This window comes from Monodon monoceros, unplaced genomic scaffold, assembly GCF_005190385.1.
Source record: "Monodon monoceros isolate NGI ecotype Baffin Bay Population unplaced genomic scaffold, NGI_Narwhal_1 Super_Scaffold_7, whole genome shotgun sequence".
In the NCBI taxonomy this organism is placed as follows: Eukaryota; Metazoa; Chordata; class Mammalia; order Artiodactyla; family Monodontidae; genus Monodon; species Monodon monoceros.
In genome coordinates, this window is record NW_021703784.1 from 54131880 (window position 1) to 54151400 (window position 19521).

General features: G+C 49.3%; 1 long non-coding RNA gene across 1 annotated transcript; it reads left to right on the forward strand.

Moving 5' to 3' along the window:
* The first annotated feature begins 3963 nt into the window (after nucleotides 1-3963).
* LOC114886637 lies at nucleotides 3964-7416 on the forward strand. Its single transcript, XR_003791377.1, has 3 exons — nucleotides 3964-4053; nucleotides 6173-6242; nucleotides 7227-7416. It is a non-coding gene; the product is annotated as an uncharacterized LOC114886637 (long non-coding RNA).
* Nucleotides 7417-19521: the final 12105 nt, after the last annotated feature.

A 19521-nucleotide genomic window follows, 5' to 3' on the forward strand; every position in this document is an offset into this window, starting at 1 on the left:
TTGTAATAGAAACTACTAAGATGTGCACCAATAGAGATTAGTTGGCCACACAGTATATGGCTCTGCAGCTAGAAAAGGGAATGCAGAGGCTCTCTAGATGCTGTTATGACATAATCTCCAGGGTACAATCTTAAGTAAAAAAGCAAAGTGGAATAAGTTGTATATAGTGCATTATCACTTATCAAAGAAAGTGAAGGGAAAACACACATATTTTCTTTAATTTAAGAAAATCAGTTAAAATATAAAAAATAAAAAATTTAAACTGTTATCTATTGGAGGAGGAAGGAAATAGGGTAAAGGAAGTGGAGGTAGAAGCTAGACTTCTCTGAATATACTTCATTTTGCAGATTACCTTTGGAACCAGATAAATGCTTTACACAAAAATAAAACAAAATTAAATCAAAACAAAAGCCAAAATCAATCCTCCCCAAATCAAAAGCAAAATGAAATTAATGAATCTGTGTTTTGAGTTGATGGCTTCTCCATGCACAGTTGAAATAGTTCAAGTGATTTAGAAATGTGGTGATTTGACTGCACATCTCTAGTAGGATATATGTTCTAAGGACAAAAGAACTGAAAACAAATCATAAGGTGTTTTCAGTCATCAGATTGTTTGTAAAAGTAGTGGCATTGCTACTCTGACATTTTTATAATATATAGAGAAAGTAGGAAACAGTGAATCAGTAATCATGTTAATGTTCGTAGGAAGCAAGATTTTCAGCATTAGTGAAAAGAGACAATAATGTAAAATCAAAGAATTTAAGTAAAAGTCTTATAGTCTTAGGTTTTATTTAAAATATCAATATGAACTCTTGGTGTGAATTTTCTTAAGAAAAAAAGTATTTCCCAGCTCTGCACCCTGGAATAACCTAGACGTAATGACCAGCCAAATAGCATTGAGCACCCCTAACATCCAGGTTTGTGGTCTCTAAATACTACTTCTCACTTAAAGAACCAGAACTTCTTGGATAAATAGTTGATTTCAGATCTGGGCAGAAAATGTACAAGACAAACCTGGGCATCTTTTCATACCAGAAAGTCAGGAAGCTACTAAACACTACTTAGGGTCTGTTCCAAAGGACTCAGAAGCCAATTAAAGAGATCACCACTGGCCAAAGTTGGGACGATTTGAGTGATAACAAGGATAATAACTGTAATAGATTAAAACATGTCAAATACATTAAAACTATGATATAATAATGATACAAAAAAACACCAAAACCAAAACAAACAAAAGCCAGTTGGTCACCTTTAGAGAATATTAGGGAATCAACTCATTATTCTGAAAACTGATAAGTAAGAGGAAAGCATCAAGCATTTATCCTGCCTTTCCTAAGTACATTGTACCTCAGAGAAACCAGAGTTGATGAGAGAAGTTTCTCTCATAGAAGTATTCCAGCTAATAAATGAAGAAGAAAGTAAAATTAAAATATCATTGTTTTGCAAATCTCTAACAAAATAGTGGATCTAGGCAATGGCCATCAAAGTCTTTCAGCAGCGCAGAAAGACAGACAATGAAATATTATGTGCCTTTTGAGGAAAGGACAGTAGTCTCTCCTCTTATGCATGGTTTCACTTTCCACAGCTCCAGTTACCCGCTGTCAAATATGGTCCAAAAATATTAAATGGAAAATTCCAGAAATAAACAATTCATAAATTTTAAATTGTGCACCGTTCCAAGTAGCATGATGAAATCTCACATCATCCCTGTCCATTTTGCCCGGGATGTGAATCATCCAGCCCATTTGTCACTTAGCAGCCATCTGTGTTATCAGACTGACTGTCACGAGTGTCACAGTACTTGTGTCCAACTAATTCTTACTTTACTTAATAATGGCCCCAAAGCTCAAGAGTAGTGATGCTGGCAATTTGGATATTCAGTTTCTGTGCCTAATTTATAAATCAAACTTTATCATAGGTATGTATGCATTGGAAGAAACACAGTGTACCTAGGATTCAGTACTATCCAAGGTTTCAGGCATCCACCGGGGGTCTTGGAACTCACCCCCGTGGATAAAGGGGGACTACTGTATGTACACCTCCTATAAAGTATTCTTGCCAAAACTTTGAATCTGAATTTAATTGTCTTTAGATCTAACTGACAATTTATAGGAAAGTCAGGGGACTGAAGAATATGTTAAACAACACTACGGGGGATGTAGTAGGAAAAGTACAGAATGTGGAAAACGACAGGGGACAAACAACCTGGTTTATTCCACAAATAAGCAGGAGAAAAACAAGAGAAGGGGGAGAAATCTACAGATTGAAAGAGACATAAGCGACCCAACAAACAAGTGACATGTGTGGCCCTTGTTGGATCCTGATCCTGAACAAACCAACTTTAAAAGACCATTTATGAGACAACTGGGAAATTTTAAACATGACTGGATATTTGATGATAATGTTAAAATATTATGAAAACAGACATATGATAATGGTATTCTGGTCATGCCGTTATGGTTTAGAAATACATACTGCAATATTTATAGATAAAGGGATTTAATATTTTGGATTCGCTCCAAATAATCCAGTGGCGGAGGTGGTGGGGGATAGAAATGAAACAGAGTGGCCTTGTACGCAGGGTTCTTTGTACTATTCTATTTTTGTGCGTGCTTGAAATTTTCCACAATAAAATGTCTTTGCTTCCCCTAAGGAGGTAGGGAGGAGGGCTCAGACACATCAACCAAGGAGAGCAGTTTCCTCTGAGGCAATGATGGGAGCAGATGCTGGAGTGCTGCCCCTCCCTCAGGAGTGAACAAGCAGGAATGTGCATGTAGATGGCGGAGTTCCCGTAGAGGCAAGAGCATGAGCAAGTGCAAGAAACTTCCATAATCTGGGGAGGGCAAGTAATCTCTGCATTGAGGGAGCAAAGGGGCATATCAGGAGAGTGGCTAAGAGGAGATGGGGACAGTCATGGAGAGCCTTGAATGCCGGGCCAGGAAGCCCCGCGAGTGTTTAAGCTGGGGAGTAACATCGTGGGCTGTGTTTTAGCCATGTCACCCAAGCAACTGGACAGATTGGAGGAAGAGGCCTGAATGGGTGTGGGGAGACCCGAGCAGAGGCTGGGCAGGGGTCCTACACAGAGCCCAGGAGGCCTGAGCTGGGGCGTGGCCTGGGGACAGATTGGAGGATCTGCCTAGTGCAGTGAGGAGGTACTTGAGCAGTTTCTGGCTTGAGCAGCTTGGTGGATGTTCGTGGGGTGGTGGGGTGGTGGAGGGACTAGGTGGATGTTGACAAATCAATATCTGGGCTTCCCTGGTGGCGCAGTGGTTAAGAATCCGCCTGCCAATGCAGGAGACATGGGTTCGAGCCCTGGTCCGGGAAGATCCCAGATGCTGCGGAGCAACTAAGCCCGTGTGCCACAACTACTGAGCCTGCACTCTGGAGCCCACGAGCCACAACTAGTGAGCCCACATGCCACAACTACTGAAGCCCACGCGCCTAGAGCCCGTGCTCCACAACAAGAGAAGCCACCGCAATGAGAAGCCCACACACTGCAAAGAAGAGTAGCCCCCGCTCGCAGCAACTAGAGAAAGCCCACGCGCAGCAATGAAGACCCAACGCAGCCAAAAATAAATAAATAAATTAATTAATTGTAAAAAAATGGGGTGGTGGAGGGAGCAGGTTAGGTGCTTCATTCTAGAGCCCTAGCTGGCCAGGCAGGGGCTGGTTCCTGGCCCTAGCTCTGCTGTCCGGCTGTGGACCCCAGGGCATATCTCTGCCTCTTTCTGGCCCAGGGGTCTCCGTCTCTGAAGCCTCAGATCAGGGGTTCTCCAAATCCATCCAGCCCAAGGGTGCATCCTTCTTGCCTGCAAAGAGATCACGAGTTCTCATCTGGCCTCACTGAAAATCCAGTTGTGTGATGTCAATGGCATTTCCCTTTAGAAAAAGGAAATGAGGTTAGCAAGCCTGTTACCAGGAAAGGAAAGTTAGTTGGGCCCCGCCTTCTGCAGCCCGTGCTCCCCACCCCGAGCACACCAGGCCCCTCTGCCTGAAGCTGGAGACAGGACCCAGAAATGTCACACTTCAGACAGAGGCACCAGTACTACATGGGTGAGTGTTGACTATTACAACTTTGACTTCCAACCAGTGTGGGGTCACCCCCAGCAGAGTCAGCATCCTCTCCGGTGCCTGAAGCCCAAATCCCAACCGCACTGGGAGATGGAGGTCACAGGAAGTTCCAGGGTCTCATTAAATGTCAGCAGGGCCCTAACGATGAGCTCTTCGTACGTGAGGAGGTAGAGGCCCAGAGAGGAGTAGGGACATGGCCAAGATCACAGGGCAAATCAGACGAGAATCCAGGTATAGGTCACATGGCACCTGGCGGGTCAGGTGGTCCCAGAAAGCCTGTCAGGCTGCAGAACTGGATGTCCCCAGAAAGTCCTTCTCCAGTTACAAATATTAAGTGCTTGCATTAAGCTATACCACCCCCGACCCTAAGCTTTTGACCATCTGAACATTCTTTAAAATGCTGTTATATGGGCTTCCCTGGTGGCGCAGTGGTTAAGAATCTGCCTGCCAGTGCAGGGGACATTGGGTTCGAGCCCTGGTCCGGGAAGATCCCACATGCTGCAGAGCAACTAAGCCCGAGCGCCACAACTACTGAACCTGTGTGCCACAACTACTGAAGCCCACGCACCTAGAGCCCGTGCTCCATAATAAGAGAAACCACTGCAATGAGAAGCCCACGCACCGCAACGAAGAGTAGCCCCCGCTCTCCACAACTAGAGAAAAGCCCCCATGCAGCAATGAAGACCCAAAGCAGCCAAAAATAAAACAATAGTAAAAACATTTACTAGAAAGTATGTTTAAAAATAAATAAATAAAATAAAATGCTGTTATGAAGACAAGTTGAAAACAAATTCCAATCCATTCAATAAAATTGATGTTTACTTTTAAACTGAAAAAAAAAAACCCTGAAATTAACAAACATAAATTTGTTTGATTTGTTCAGCAAATCAGCCTTCTGAAAGATTGATCCCTTGGCAAATTGATCGTCAAGTGAATACACTTCAAGGGACTTGATCTTGAGCCTCCCATTGATCCCACCCATCACCCCACCTCCTGACTGTGAGCCCCATAGACAGGGCCCAGGTCCAGCTGCTTTCTCTGCCCTTAACCCCCGGCCCAGCGCCTGGCACGGAGTGGGGGCAGGTGTCGGTGAGTTAATTGCTGAGTTAACTAAGGATATGAAGTTCTGATGTCGGACCTGAACGTCCTCAAGGGTTGAGGGGCTCATGGGAGGAGGATTAGCGATGGTGGCCCCGGTCACCCCGACACAGTGAGGTAACAGGGTGGAAAAACCCCTCACTTTTGCTCTTTGCAAAGGTCAACTTGGGTCATACTTTCCACTGTGCCCCCTGCAAGGAGGGCGTCTGGTTCACCCTCCCACACACCCAGGGCCTGGGGGTTTTCAGGTGAAGTGGAACTAGGTACTTGTGTCTCTGCACCTTTGCAGAATCGCTCAGCAGCAAGGGAGCCAGAAAAGTCAGTGTGGACACTGGTGTGTAGTGCTGCTGAGCTTGTGTGTGTGCGTGCAAGGGTAGGTGTTTGTGTTTGCGCATGCACGTGTGGATGGCTGTGATGTGTGGTTTTGCTCTGTATACACAGATGCTCATATACCTGAGTTTATTGTTACTGTGTATGAGTAAGTGTCAATGAAATGTATATACACACCCAGCTTTGCATGGGACTGCGGGTGTTTGTGTGAGCATCCATGTGTACACAAGCTTTCACAGTGTGAGTATATGGAGTCTAGGTACCTGTCTATCCATGGAAGTGTATGACGACTGGGTGTGTGTGAATAAGCCTCTGTTTGTGCATATTTGTGCTTTTTGCATAAATACATGTTTGTGCATTTCTGTTAATCCATATGAGTGTATGAGATGTGCGTGTGTGTGTTGGGTAAGGTTTGTGTATACTCTGTAGGTGCCTCTTAACGTAGGAATATGGATAGGTGTGCGTGTGTGCATATGCGCGCCTGTGGGAATAAGTGTTTTGTGTGTGCCTGTGTGAACATGTGTGTGTAGATCTACAAATGTGTGTGCATAGGTGAATTTGTGCATGAAGCGGCTTGTGTGATCTGTGTGGTGCGTATGAGTACATATGATTGCAGGTACGTGCACACACGAACACAGCCTCTTGCTCTTTCTTTTCCTCCTGGGAAATACAGAGCTTCTGAGCCCTAACCATGGCTGGTGACTCTTCCAGGACCTGAAAAGTGACATCGTCAGAGGTCCCATGTGAGTGAAGAAGGGGCATGGGCCCGAGGCTTGGGCTCCTCTGAGAACTGGGTGGCGGCCCCCAGGGCCACAGCTGTGGGCCAGGCAGGCGATAGGGGTTGGGACACCTGGGGCCTCAGCCCTCTCTCTGAGCCCTGGGGAGTGTCACTGCCACCTCCCGTTTTCAGTTCACCCCTCAGTGGCTTTCAAAGCCTTTTATTGGGTAGTAGAGGCAAAATAAAATCTTACAAGTATCCCCACCCATGGAAAACTGATGACTAAATGGGAATGCTGTGGCTGAAGGCTGAGGCTGGGGAGGGGTCTCCATGGAACTGAGCCTAGGCTGTCTCTGGGCCTGTTGGCTTACTGTTTAGAGTCCAGTTTACAGTTTAAAAAACACACCCATATCCATAATCTCAGCTAATCCTCGTGAACTTCTTCCAGCTGTTTGGGGAGGCTGGGAGCAGAGCGATGAAAAGCCCTTGTTCCCCTCCTGCCCCTCTTCTATCTGAGCAACTTCTGTGCCCCCGGCCCCCTCACAGTGAGAATCATGTGAGATCCACATTTGGCACCTGGTAAGCAGCACCAAAATTGTGCTTGTGATATCCTCATTTTACAGATGAGGAAACTGAGACCTGGAGACACTCTTTGTCCAAAGTCAGCCTGGAGATGCTGGGAAGGACTGAGGTTCATCCTGACCTCAGATGCCCCCCCCTCTGTCATCAGAAGTGTTTTCTTGTTCTTCTGGGCTTGGCCAGGCGGTGGTAAACCCCACATGTGGTTCTGTGGTTGCCCACACAGGCCTAAAAATAGCCAACAGGAGCCCGGGGCTCCCCCTTGGTGAATGGCAGAAGGCTTATTCCCCAGACAGCTTAGCTCTGCCCACAGATGAGCAGGTCCAGTCGAGGGAGAGCTGGGTGGTCTGGGTACCACACATGATGTGCCAGAGCGTGTGCCAAGCTTGTAACAGAGATTATTTTATTTCATTGGTTTGTTTTTTTAAAGTCTGAGATGTGCCATTGGACAGATATGAAAATTGAGGCTCAGAGGGATGAAGCAGTCCACCCAAGGTCAGGGAGCTTCGATGAGAACCCGAGTTGCTCTGATCCAAGGCCCATGTTCTTAATCCCTCACCCTATCACCACTTCCTTCTCTTGAACCTGGGGACAGCTGGTGCAGGGCAAGAGCAGGACCTTTTGAGCCACACAGACCCGGCTTCAGATCCCAGCCTCGCTGATGCCTCCCTGTGGCCTTGGTAAGTCTTCACCTCTCTCGGCCTCAGTCTCCTCACCCACAGAACGGGGGGCCGCATGGCCTGTTACATAGGATCATGGTTCAGATGGAATGTAATAGGCATGGAAGTGCCTGGGGTAAGACCTGGCATGCAGAAAGTGCCCAGGAAACGGCCATTCACTGTCTCTCCCCTCTCCCACCACCGAGGACCATGTTTCCAAAGTTGGGGTGAGAGGGGCAGTGTCCGCTGAGCCTCTGGAAGTGCCTTGCCAGGTTGGGAAGTGAGACTACTGATGAGAGGTCAGGAGAGAAGGTCCCTGTGAAGGGTGTATTTTCCAAAAATGGCCTCAGGAATATTTTCAGATCCACATACTGAAAACTTGCCATTCTCCATCAAGAAATGGAGTCCATTGCCCCTCCCCTTGAAATTAAGCAGAACTCTGTGACTGTATCAGTGAACAGAATGTGGCAGACATGACATTACATAAGTTCCCAGCCCAAAATCTATAAAGGTAGTTCAGCTTCCACCTGTCTCTCTGAACATCTCTCTGTCTCTGTGTTTCTCTCTCTCTGGAATCCAGCAGCCATATTGTGAGGAAGCCCAAGCCACATGAAGAGACCACTACAGGTGCTCTGGCTAACAGCCCCAGTTAAGGTCTTGGCCAATGGCCAGTGTCAACCACTGGACTTAAGCATGAATGACTCCTCTAATGATTCCAGCTCCAGACTGCAATCCCAGGTAATGCCAAGTGGAGCAGAGATGAACTATATCCCCTCTGAGCCCTGCCCAAATGCAGATTTTAGAACAAAATAAATGTCATCGTTTCAAGCACTAAGTTTTAAGTACACAGCATTAGGTAACAGGAACAGCACTCCTCCTTTTCCCTGCAGCCCTCTGAGTCACCCCAGCCAGACACAGGTAAGCTCCTCCCCGTGTTCCACTGCCACTCAAGCAGGCATAACTTGGAGTCTGTCCTCTGCCCACTGCTGAGCCCTCCAAGCCGAGCTGGACAGCCCTGGCTCAAAGCCCAGCTCTGTCGCTTCCAGTTGTGTGCCCTTGAGCAGGTCACCAACCATCTAGGATGCTCCGTTTTCTGTGTCAATGGGCATCAGGATAGCGCCTCTCCGGCGTCTGGGGGATTAATGAAATAAAGTGCCCGGGCACATAGTGAGTGCTCCTTAGGTGGATGAAGGGATGTGAGGCTGGGGAAAAAGGAAGCAGTCAAAGATGTAGCCCCAGCCTCTGACTTAGTCAAGGGAGAGAGGAGGAGTGGGTCCAGGGAGCCTGGAAAGTGATGAGTTCTGATAGACATTCAGTATGAGAAGCCCAGCTCTGTGCAGGCAGGTTGGGTCCCAGGAGACACTGCCCTCAACTTGCTCCCAGATTGACCAAGATATGGAAGGAAGAGGGATGGTGCTGTGCAGGCCCTGGTGGGATCCTGTCATGGGTGAATGGGGTGGGAGAGTGGGAGGCACAGCAGGCAGCCACAGAAGATGGAAGGGTGGGGGTCGGGTAACCTACACCAGAGCCAGGTGGGCTCAGCCACACCTGAGCATCATACTCTGAAGCTTCTCAGAAAGCCGGGGGCACCCTCCCTCCCCCGGCCAAGGCCAGCCTGGCCCCATCTAGAGATAAAGTCCCTGCGGGGGCTCCCAGATCAGAGACATCCTTATCAGCGCTGTCGTCTGGGGTACTTGGGAATGTAAACGCGCCTGATGTGCCAGCCCAGGAAGACACAAAGCAGACCAAAGCAGATGAGCAGGGGGACCCCCCCTCTCCCCATCCCCCCATTCCCTCCCTGCAGCCCTGCCAGCAGGCGGGAAGGGGAGCCCCAGCCTCACACAGAGCTTGAGGGGTCCTCTACTCCCAACACCAGGGATGTATTCTTTTCCCTTCAAGTCACACTCAGATTTGGAGGGACCTCAAGGAAGACTCTCTGTTAAGGTCATGCTGGCCAATGGCACAGCTCCGTGCCACCCGGCCGGGATAACGGGAGACGCAGGGTACACAGGCTGACGTGCCTTCCTTCACACGCCACCCGGGCTTTCTTCATACACAGACATGTGGGCCAGGCACAGGAATGGGTGCTGAGGTGAAGTGGGACCCAGAAAACACAGCCCTTCTGGTTCACTGTCTAATGGGCGAGATGGATAAATAATAATAACAATAATAAGAAGCTTGCTTTTGAGCACTTACTATGCACCAGGTGCTGTTCTGAGTGATGTCCGTGTATGAACTTTTTAATTCCCACACAACGCTATGGTATAAGATTGTGAATATCTCTGTTTCACAGAGGAGGAAGCCGAGGCACAGGGAGGTGGCAGCACGTGCACAAGTTCCCAGAGCTGGGATTCAAGCCGCAGAAGCCTGGCCCCATGGACAGTGTGTTGAGGGCTGTATGGGGGCTCCAATCATAGTTTCTCCTGGCTAAGCCCATGAGCTGAGAAGAGACAGGGATGGGGTCAGCGCAGAGTGGGTGCCCCTCAAGGCTCAGCCCCCTGCCCTCCTCTCATGCCCCTTCCCCCCTCACCCCGCCCACAGCCCCACCCCGACCTGCCCCGTTGCACTGAGGCCTGTGGCTGGGGGCTTCCAGTCCTGGTGAGGCCCCTTCACAACCACATGCTCCTGGGATCCAGAGGTGCCAACATCAGGCGGTGGGAGCAGGGAGAGAGCACTGGGTTTAGGGTGGGACAGAGTTTACATCCTGGCTCTGCATCCCTGGGCCTCATTTTCAACACCTGTAAAATGAGGTGTAGCCTAAAGGACCTTCCAGGGCCTCGGGCTCCACGGACATTCCAGATGCTGTGTGAAGGAGAGTAACTGTGACTGCATCTGCTGAGATGCAAGCAAGGGACCTGGGTGGCCACGACAGGGAGATGTTGCCATCTGGGGGCCTTCCTGGGGGAGGAGGCATTGCACAAGCACCTGAAATAAATTCCTTCTTTTCTCCTCCCTCCCTGCCTACTTTCCACCCCTTTCCCTGGGCTGGGGGGCTCCCAGGTTGAGCAGGGGCTGTATGCTTGGTGTCACCGGGGCTTTCAAGGTCTGTACAGGGTACGGTGGAGGAGGGGGCATAGTATGAGGGCAGGGTCAGGGCCACCTTGTGGGGAAATCTTTGGGGGATGTGATCCTTGAGGAATGGGTGGGTGTTTGCCAGGCAGACCAGAGGGAAAAGAAGGAAAGAGCTATGGGCAGACGGAGTTGGGACCAAAGCCAGGAACGGGGAGCCCCAGAGGCTGTCTTGTGCGGGGATGGCCAGAGCACAGGGGCTCTTGAGGGCAGCAGGAGCCATTGGAGCATGAAGAAGGGCCTGAACCAAAGGCTGAGGAGCTTGGCCTTTCCCCTGAGGGTTCTGGGGAGACATGGGAGGGTTTTGAGGAGAGGAGGGGCGTCATCTGACCTGTGTGTCCAAAATGTGTCTCTGGCTACCTTGAGGAGATTGAACTGGAGCAGGGAGATGGGTGGGAGGCTGGGAGGCCACTGGAATGCAAGTCTGGGGATGCAGACAAAGGCAGTGGGCAGGGAAGCTCTATTTCAGAAATGAAGGGATGGCCCTGGGACATGCGTACTAGTCAGAAGGAAGGGGAGGCAGGTGACCCCAGGGGCCTGGGTGGCTTGGGCTCTTGTATGGACGATGGTGTCCATCACTGACAGAGACTAGAGGGTGGGCAGTAGAACCGGGGCCCAGTGACAGGTTCTGCTTGGGACTCACAAAGCACGGTTTTATGGTGGCCAGACCCTGGGCTCAGCTCTGACCTGGGGATGCTAGCTCCAAGTCAGGCATCAAAATGGGAGGCTGGGGCGGGGGTGGGTGGGGGTTGGGGGTTGGGGGGAAGGCCATTACAGGGGAGTACAGGGTGGGGTGACTAAGACAAGGAATGGGACTTTGGGAAGATGCCCATGGCGTCTTCCTCTTGAGGGTCCAGAGAGGAGGCTTCAGGGGTCAGGACAACAGAATCCTCGTGGGCAGTATGGGTCCCTTGGCCCATCTCTCTGTCAGCTGGCTGGCCTCTGCCTGTAATTGTGGTTGATTTGAGTTTTATGGGCTGCTGTCCTGTGTGTGCGGTGTGAGGACTGGACCAGAAGACCTCCATGCCCCTTCCCTTTCTGACTCTTCCCGACTTCTTTGTTTTCCTCTGCCCCCGTTGACCATGCGGCTTTATGTAAGGCGTGCCCCCACTCTGGGCCTCAGCTGTCTCCTCTAATCCAGAGCCTGTATTAAGCTGAAATGATCTCTAAGTTTGCACAGAAGGCCTCGGTGTTTGTTCAAAGAGCAAGCGAACCCATTCCAGCTGCCAAGACCCCAGATTTTGCTCCTCTCCAAGGAGTCCACGCTCAGCCCTTCCTCCCCCGGCCAGGAGGCCTGCCCCACTGCCCTCAATTAGTCAGCTCTTAGGCTACGGACACAGACCGTCTGCTCCCAGCTCTCCCACCCCCTGACCCCCCCGAGTGCCCTGGAGCTGGGGAGGAGCAGCCTGCAGGCCTGAGGCTTTCCCTCCAATCTCAGGATTAGGGCCAGCTCCTCAGTAAAGCCCCGTGTTTCCAGAGCCGGGGTGCGGCAGCCCTGCCTGCTCTCAGCAGACCCTGGAATTCAGAAAGAAGGCAGCTGGCGGTGGATAGATAATGACCTTCGTCTGGGTTTCTAAACTTTCTTTAAAAGTGCTGGACTCCATCACACGCCCACCCCCAGCCCCATCTTGGCCCTTTGGGGAAGGTAGAACAGGGAGAGCCGTTACTTTACAGATGGAGAAACAGGCTTTGAGAGAGACGAAGTAACTTGCCCAGAGTCACCCAGCAAGCTGCAGAGCAGGGAATTAAATCTTGGCTCTGCCACAAAGCCCGGCTTCTGAAGAGACTTCTGACTCCAATGATTGCCGAAGTTCCTCCATAACTCACATCCTATCCTAGGGTTCCCCCAGGCAGATGAGAGAGGTCAGGAAGAGGGAAGAGCAGGACAGCCTGAGCGTGGTGAGCCACGTGCCATCACCTGTACTGCGTGAGAGCCTGACCCTCCTAGCTCTGCCTCCACAAGAACTTGAGACCTTGCCATAGCCCTCAAGGCCCTGGGCAGCCTGGCCCTCCAGCCTCTTCTCTCCCCTCTTCCTCCTTTGCCCTATAAGCTCCTGACATGTGGTTTTCTTTGCTTTCTTAAACATACCAGGCTCCCAGACACAGGGCCTTTGCACATGCACTTCCCTTAGCTTAGAAGGCATACTCCAAGCCCCAGCCCCTTCTATGTCCATGTAATGCCTCTTCATCCTTCTATCCTTTTTAAATAACAGTTTTATTGAGCTATAATTCATATATCATACAATTCACCTATTTAATGTATATAATTCAATGGTTTTCAGGATATCCACAGATTTGGGTAACGATCATCACAATCAATTTTAGAACATTTGCATCACTCCCCCCCAAAACCCTGTACTCATTAACCACCACCGCCCTGCCTCCCCCAAATTTTTCAGCCACTAATCTAATTTCTGTATCTATGGCTTTTCCTATTCTGGACATTTCATGTAAGTGGAATCTTTTAATATGTGGTCTTTTGAGATTGGCTTCTTTCACTTAATGTTTTCAAGGTTCTCCCATGTTGGTGCATATATTAGTACTTCATTCCTTTTTATTGTAAAACAATATTTCATCATATGGATGATGCCACATTTTACATACACATTCATCCGTTGAGGGACATTTGGGTTGTTTCCACTTTTTAGCTATTGTGAGTAATACTACTATGACCACACTTGGACAAATTTTGTGTGGACATGTTTTCAGTTCTCTTGCATATATTCCTAGGAGTGGAATTGCTGGATCATGTGGTAACTCTATGTTTAACCTTTTGAGGAACAGCCAGACTATTTTCCTCAGAGGTTGCATCAATTTCCAATTTCTCCATATCCTCATCAACACTTTTTATTGTCATATATGTATATGAAGATTATATATATATATATATATATATATATATATATATCCATTGTAGTGGATGTGAAGTGGTATCTCATTGTGGCTTTGAGTTGCATTTCTCTGATGGCTAATGATGTCAGAGCATCTTTTCATGAGCTTCTTGGCCATTTGTACATTTTCTTTGGAGAAATGTCTATCCAGGTCCTCTGCTCATTTTTTTTTTTTTTTTTTTTTGTGGTACGCGGGCCTCTCACTGTTGTGACCTCTCCCGTTGCGGAGCACAGGCTCCGGACACGCAGGCTCAGCGGCCATGGCTCACGCGCCCAGCCACTCCGCGGCATGTGGGATCTTCCCGGACCGGGGCACGAACCCACGTCCCCTGCATCAGCAGGCAGACTCTCAATCACTGCACCACCAGGGAAGCCCTCTCTGCCCATTTTTAATTGGGTTATTTGTCCTTTTATTATTGAGTTATAAGAGTCCTTTATATATTCTAGATACAAGTCCCTTATCAGATATAGGCTTTGTAAAATTTTTTCCTATTCTTGATGGTATTCTTTGAAGCATACAAGTTTTTTTATTTTGATGATATCCAGTGTTTCTAATTTTCTTTTAGTTGCTTATGCTTTCGGTGTCATATCCAAGAAATCACTACTTAATTCAAGGTCACAAAGATTTATAACTATTTTTTCTTCTAAGAGTTTTGTAGCTTTAGTTTTATATTTTGATCAATTTTGAGTTCATTTTTGTGTGTGGTGTGAGGTAGGGGATCAACTTCATTCTTTTGCATGTAGATATCCAGTTGTCCCAGCACCATTTGTTAAGAAGACTATTCTTTCTCTCACGGCACCACTGTCAAAAATTGATTGCCTATAAATATCACCCTTCATCTTCACTCAAGCATCATTTCCTCAGAGAAGACTTTGCTGACACCCCTTCCCACCCAACCTCAGCTTAGCCAGGTTCCCTGTATATATACATATGTGTGTGTGTGTGTGTGTGTGTGTGTATAAAACACAGAGAAAACACCATAGGTTATAAATTGTATTTATCTGTTTAATGTTGTAGTCATGAGTACACACTCTGTAGCCAGATAGCTGAGGTTTAACTTCCAGCTCTGTCACTTCCTGGCAGCTTGGTGTATTGTGTCACCTCCTGTACCTCAATTTCCTCAACTGTAAATAGGGGATTTACTTACCTCATAGGGCTGTCATGAGCGTTGATATATGTAAAGAACATGGCAGGTGGTGATAAGGTTGAATGCATGAGCTCTTGTTAATCAGTGTCATCTCCTTAGACTTTCAACTCCTTGAGGACAGGAATCCTGTCTATTCTGGCTTCCACAAAATCCTCACGGTCACCACTGGGAGGGCACAGGGAAGGGCTTCAACACCAGCTTATTGAATTAATTAGTGGAAGAAAGCATGCGTGCTTAAGTGAATGAACCTGGCAGACACAGTTCTAATCCCACCCTCACACTGTCTGGCTGTGTGACTTCAGAACTCAAAAGCCAGACCCTTGGATACTCTCGCAGTTTACTCCCTTCCTCTATGAGGACGCAGAACTCTCTCTTCACTTGAAATAAGAGGAACCCAATATATAACTCAGGTTAAGGGAGCTGCTGTGAGAGAAGCCAGAGTAGGACCCAGAGGCCCCCTCCTCCTGGGCACCCCCAAGGACCCCCAGAGCCTGCCGGACAGTGTGAAGATGCGATCCCGTGTTCTCCCCAGGCTCGAGCAGCCTGTGATTCAGAGGCAGCTGACATCTGACGCTCTTAATTCAGCCCAAATGCTGGAGGTCTGTGTCTTGCGGCATGCAGGAGGTGGAGGGGCACATTCCAAGGCAGAAAGCTCTTCCTGCCTTCTACCCACGGAGGGGAGCAACGAGCCCTGAAGTTGTGGACAAGCACGTCCTCGCTCTCATACCTTCCCTCCCTCCCTGCTTGGCTTCCCAACCCAGACCTGGGATGGCCTGCTCTCCTGGACCAAGCTTCCTCCTGCCTGCCCCTCCACCCTGACCTCAGACCCAGCTCACTTCCAGGGAGGCCCACTATGCTCCTCCCCACGTCACCTCCATGCCCTCATTTCACCTGGAAGACAATCCCTCAGAGGCTTAGGGAAGTGAGTGACTCATCCAAGGTCATGGCGCAGCAAATAAGTGGCAGAGCAAAGATTTGAACCCCAGGCTCTTGACCCCAAGTCTGGACTCTTTCTTCCATACCCGAAGGGGGCACCACCGTCCACATGACCACAGGGGCAGGACCAGAACAGGAGGTGCTGGGGGTTAGCCAAGCTCTGTGGATCCCCAAGGCAGATCCTCTGGCAAGGGACCGAACGCTTCCCCAGGCAGAGGACCCCTGGCCACAGTGGGAGGGGCTGTCCTGGGAAACATAGGGAGGGGAGGGTACCAACGTGAACTTAAGGGCCAGGCAGACCTGTCCAGGTTACCTCCAACCTCTCTGAGCCTCAGTCTCCCCCGACCCCAGGACATGAGTATAACAGTACCCACATAACTGGGTAGTTGTGAGCATAAAATCAGGCAAAGACCTCTTAGCCCAGCGTGAATGTTAATATTACTGCCCTTGGTGCTAGGGAAGCCGGGCCCCAAAGGAGGTGCCTAGAGTCCCTGTGAGGAGGTGGACCCAGACTCATGAGGAGGAGACAACTGACTCTCAGATCCCTCCCAGATCTTTGAATTCGCTGAGAATGTTTAGTGGCAGGAACCGTATCTCTACCGGAAGAAGAGGTTTATAATACCAGTAGTTTGGAGGAATGAATCTGGGAGAGTCACTGGTTAACTGGAGAGTTGATTTGAGTTAATTTTTTAAACTCAGGTTTCCTTCAGGACATTATGTGCATTTGTCTAGTGAAGACAAGCAGGGTCTGGAAATGGCCATGTGCAGAAGCTGCTGCTGTCACCCTGCTTTGGAGCCTAGCCCTGCAAGTTATCCAGGGCAAGTTATTCAACCTCTCTGAGCCTCCGTTTCCTCATTTGTAAAACAGAGGAAAATGAGAGTCTGCGTTGTGAAGGGCCCAGCCCCTGCTCCTGCTGCAGTGCTGAGTTAGAGCTCCTATCCGGGCCTTAAAATGGCACCTACAAGGTGCTGAGGAAAAGATCCCTTCCAGGCGGGGGAACCTGGGCAGACTTCTTGGAGGCGGTGGCTCAGAAGAAAGCAGGTAGTCCAGGTAGAGGGAACAGCTTGCACAAGAGTAGGGCAGCGGGAAACCACAGGGTCCACAGAGATGGTTGCAACTGGGAGGTAAGATTCACAGAGGGAAGAGCCAGGGGAAAGTGGGGGTGAGGATGCTGAGGGGAGCTCAGGTGACTGGCTCTGAGGCACCCGCAGAGGCAGGATTCTAACTGGGGCTCTGGGCTGCTTCTGGGAAGTGCCCCTGGATCTATTCTCAGAGCTCCCCAGGGACAGGGAGGGCCGCGTGATTCAGGTCTGCTCTGCTCTTGACACAGCTTCCTGACACGCACGTTGAGGGGCAGGTTCCTGGAGGGCGCGGCTTCCCACGCTCCACCCCCGCAGGCCCTTGACCCACAGGAGGGTCAAGGGAAGTGGGGTCTGACCCATGCCTGAATTATTCATCAAACAGCCCCATAAAACCAACAAGAGACGCCCACGTTGATAATAAAAATAACAATTCCTTAAATGTGATCAGAAGTGTGGGAGCTCAGTCTGCCCAGGCCTCCTCCCTGTGAGGTCACTCTCATTACCCTTCATACACAGACGAGGAAACTGAGACTCGGGGAGGGAAGTGGCTCCACTGAGGCCAATCGTACCCCCAAGGGCATCTGTGTGTGCACAGTGGGGGTGGGGGGTTGGGCACAGCAGGGAAAGGACCCCTGCCCGGGGACAGTAACCCAGTGGGTTCCCCCAGCCTTGGGAGGGGCGAAGAGGGGTGTTGCTGGGCCCAGGGTCTCACACTGCTTTCCCCGCAGCAGGAGCAGTGAATTGGAACAACGTGCCACAGGCGAGTCAGTAATATGGCAGTGAGACCCGGATGGGGTGGGCCAAGCATGGTGTGGATGCAGTGGGGGCTTGCAGGGACCAGATGAGGGAGGCGGGCTCTGAGTGGTGAGATGGGGGCAGGTCTCCTGGGCAGTCTGAGGGCGTTCCATGGGAAGACTGAGGTCCAGGGAAAAGGGGACTGTATCCCAGGCTAGATTAGAGTATACCAGCCCAGGTCTGAAATGAGCTGCCTCTCCCCTGTGGCTCTGAAACCACCCCATGAGGGGTCCTGAAATGTGAGCATCCCAACCTCACCACTGGCATAAGCACGGTGACCTCCCAAGGGGACTGTTCCAGGGAGCGAGGTGCATTTGGAAGGATGCATCCTAGTTGTGCTGGCGACACCCCTGACATTCCATCTCACTGAAAAGACAGGGACCCTTCCCCCCACACCAAGGGTAGGGCCTGATTTGCCTGCTATCTGAGCACAGATTGTAAATAGATAGACTGACTTTTCAACCCCAGTCCCTGCTAGACACAGCTCTCCCCTTTGACCGGCTGCTCTTCCCCTGGCCTGGCAGCAGGAGCCAAGCCAGACAATGGTTGGTTGTTGGACCACTCCCAGGAGTGTCCAGATTTGGCCTGCCAGGGCTTTCAGGGCCAGAGGGGACCTTCCTGCATGGCTCTGACTAACAGGCCCCTGGTTCTGTGTAGCATCACAACAGAGTCTGTTGCCAGAGCGACCTCCAGATCTGGTAGCCTGGGACCTGGGGCTCTGGCCACCCCACACACTGCCGACATGTGCAATTCCGGTGCAGCCCTCCCTGGGTCAGCTGGGCTGTACAGGACAAGGCAGGAGGAAGCCCTGTCTGAGCCTTTGGGGCTGGCTCAGCCTGCGGGGAGAGCAGCGAGGAAGTGGAGTCTCTCTCTCTCCCAGGGCCTTGGTCTTCTGATTTCTCCAGCAGGGACCCCACATGCTTACCTCATCACATGGACCAGGCAGCAGCATGGGTGCCTCTGGAGCTCTGTCACCCCCTCTTCTCATCTATTACCACAGGCGTTCTCCTCTCCCCATCCACCCTGCCTTCAGCCCCAGGCCCAGCTCAGGCTCCCTCCTGAACCCAGTCTAGATCACACTCCAACCTCCTGTCTAGACACCAGGCCTCCCGTTCCCAAAGTGGCCTCAGTGGATCCAGCCTTTACCTCCAGAATTCCTCCCTAGCTTCCCCATCACAGCCACAGATGAACCTCACCCTTCCAACAGTAAAAGCAAAGTTCATGCAATCTAACCAATATATGTATGCATTTATTTGTAAATTATATACATATGCCACCATACAAACATATTAGATAAGTTATAAAATATATACCAAAACATAGAAACTGAAAGAAGAATGAAAGAGTAAACCAGTCATTTTTTGTTTTGTTTTCTTTTTTCTTTAATGGTCTAAAATAAGCTTCTTTCTCTGATTAAATATATTATTACTAAAAATCATGCTTAAGTGTGGTTCATTTTTCATAGAGAACAGACTTGTGGTTGCCAAGGGGGAAAGGAGGTGGGGGGGATGGACTGGGAGTTTGGGGTTAGTGGATGCAAACTATTACATATAGAATGGATGGACAACAAGGTCTTACCGTACAGCACAGGGAACTATGTTCAATGTCCTGAGATAAACCATAATGGAAAAGAATATAAAAAAGAATATATGTGCATAATTGTGTCACTTTGCTGTAATTAACAGAAATTAACCCAACATTGTAAATCAACTATACTTCAATTAAAAACATAAATAAATAAGTGTGGTTTATTTTAAGTAAAATCTTGGCTCAGTGATGTGGTGCACTCATTGACTGAGAATCTGGTACTAAACTCCATTTATTTTGTCACTTGGTTTAATGCCTGTTGTAGTTGAAAAATATACATACCTCACAAAGAGCAGAAGCTCCACGTGGAAGGGGAGCGTTCCTGGCTGTGCTTACCAAATCACAAGGTGTGATTTTTAAAATTCTGTGCAGAAGGTTTTGGGGCTTTTTTGCAATTTTGCTTAAACGATGTCAATCAGTTGTTGTTGGAAACGAAACAGAAGGTGTTATTTAAAAAAATTTTTTTGACATATGAGTTCAAAACCTACTGAAACTCTTCACTTAGAAGATTTAAAGTAGGTTATAAAATTCTATTATATTTTAAATGTGTAGATGCA